This window comes from Porites lutea, chromosome 4 (genome assembly GCF_958299795.1).
Source record: "Porites lutea chromosome 4, jaPorLute2.1, whole genome shotgun sequence".
NCBI lineage: Eukaryota > Metazoa > Cnidaria > Anthozoa > Scleractinia > Poritidae > Porites > Porites lutea.
Window position 1 is genome coordinate 20,304,246 of NC_133204.1, and position 2,560 is coordinate 20,306,805.

The 2,560-nt window shown below is 36.4% G+C and overlaps 1 pseudogene; it reads left to right on the forward strand.

The window, feature by feature from the left end:
* Positions 1 to 897, forward strand: part of LOC140932862 (uncharacterized) — a 1,117-nt pseudogene extending 220 nt beyond the window's left edge.
* The last annotated feature ends 1,663 nt before the right edge of the window (positions 898 to 2,560 follow it).

Here is a 2,560-nt window from a genome sequence, read left to right on the forward strand (position 1 = left end):
AACCGTGGAAGCTATAGTCAGCTCAATAGAAGAAATCCAAGAGAATCAAAACAATACCCTGGTAAACATTGGCGGCCATGTTTTACTCAATTATACTGCTGATACTGTGGATGTTCTTGGAAAACCTTTAACTAAACAAGAAAGTTTGTTTACAGATGGCAGTGGTTTTCTTCGCCTGGTCTTGTGGGAACAAGACACAAGGAAAATGAAATCTGTCCAAAGTTACAATGTATCAAATGTTGCCGTTAAAGAATTTAATGGTGCAAACTATTTAACTTTGACCAAATACGGCATGGTAATTGAAGCTAAACTAAAGATAACTAAAGATAACTAGACAGAACGATGTTCCAGACAACATACAACAATTGAAAGTGCAATTCCCACCAGATGGAATTAACTATGTTCAGTGTTATCTAAGCTGCAACAAGTGCCACTCAAACGTCAGGGTTTATACAAAACCTAAGCTCGCCCATGGGTGGGCCCATGGACTGGCCCATGGACCACCATGTTTTTTTCGATTTTTCCAAAAAAAAAAAAATACATTGAAGAATAAAATAACTTTCAATAAATAATAACAAAATCAAATCCACATCAAATTCAGAAAAAGTTGTTTCTCTTAAAAAACACACACACACATCATATTTTGTCAAACTGTTTGAACAGTACATATCCGCATTTCGACCCAACAGGAGTAGTCAACAAAATTAGCCACCCTATACTAAATGAACACGAAATTCGTTTTCTGAAGAAAGGATGGGACGTTAATGATTTCTCTAAGTGAGTTCTGACATGACTATCCTAATCTATGATTGTGCATCTTTCATTCTGTAGCCATCTTCTTACGGTTTGCTGAGTGAAATTCATTTCTGGGAGCCAGTTTCTCGACAGTTCCTGTAGCTTTAGAGGTCCGAAGGAAAACATTAAAGTCAAAAGCTTAAGATAAGAAGCTCTACTTTTATCACGTTATATAAAAAACTATTGAAACCCCTGTCTTAAATATTAGCAGAACAAAGGTAAAACAGCTTTCTGGTCTGGTAATTACCATGACTTTCGAGAAACAGGTCTCTGGTTTAGAAGATTGCATGGCTCCACGAAAGAACTTTCTTTGAATCCCCTATTACATATTTACGGTATGCGCAATGTAGTTATTTACTGAAAGGAGAGGAAGATTCCCATCAGGGATGGGGATGGTTTGAAGTAGCCAACAAATTTAAAAGTGTCAGACTATGGTACAACAATAAATATTTAAATATTTCACCATTTTCATTTAAACCCCTGCCGCTAAGAGTTACCAGCTGGCCAGGTTTAAAACCCTAAAGAGCGACCCTGTCCCAACTATATGGGACTATTCCTCGTTGGAGGCTCGAGTTCTGTAACTTTTCAATCCATAGTTATGCAGTTATGGTGTGTTGGACGATATTCATTTCTTCATTTGTTCAAGTTGAGTTTGCAAATCTTTTTAAAATGTTAAGGATCACTTTAATATAGTACGCATCAATCAGCTCTTAGTTTTGTACTTATGTACTTCTATGAAGTTAGATTCTTGACTGATGCCCTGAGTAGCAATTGGCACTACTGGAGTCAACCATGTAAAATATGTGTGAAATACATGTTAAATATTTAATCATGTGAAAAATGCAGTGAACAAATTGTGTGAAATTCTAGAACCTGTGAAAATAACAAATGAAAGCCTCCTATCAATTTCACATGTTCTTTGACAGGTATGGACTAGGAATATATGAATATTTTTATCCACCCACATCAAGTAGTTATGCATGTGAAATACAAAAATCCTGTGAAAAGGTATGTGAAATGAAAATTAAGTGATGAGTAAAAATGTGGTATAATCACAATTCAATTCTACTAAAGTGCTTTATTTTTAATTAAATGTTCACCTTAATCACTTTCGGATTTGTCTGATTTCTTTTCAAGCATGCACAAATGTACTGTTACTATGTAATCTATCTAATGCACAATGTTGTTGCGTTATGTTTTTAGCACATTGGGATATTACGTCGTTGTAAGATCCCGCATGAGGTGCATGATGGGGTAATTTCTTGCCTCGTGCTTTTTCTTGATGAATATAAGAAAAAGAAGTGAAACTAGAACAGTTATGTCTTCGAGTCTTTATTGGATGTTAGAATACAACCAGTAGAAGCAATCAGTTCAACAGGTTATGGGCCCAGTGCAGACTCGAGGTCGAAAAGACTGACTTTCAATGGTGATGAGAATGACTACGAGTTGTGGAAAGCCATCTGTTGTTCCCTTTGTGCACGAATGCACGCGAAGGACCTGTATATCCGTAATGAGCTCTCAATCTCTTGTGCCTAAAAACTGCAGGACTTCTACCTTTCAGAAATCTTTTTTCATTAGAACCACTAGAATCTGGAACCTGCTTATTACTAGACTTGACCTAGATAACGTTACTTTTGAGAACTTTAAATCTGTTCTTTACGGTTATTACTCGCAGGCTCTAGCAATAAACTATGATGCGGACTCTCCAAGGAGCTTCAAAAGTATTTCCCTAAAATGTAACACAGCCAGGTTTTTAGACCAGGAA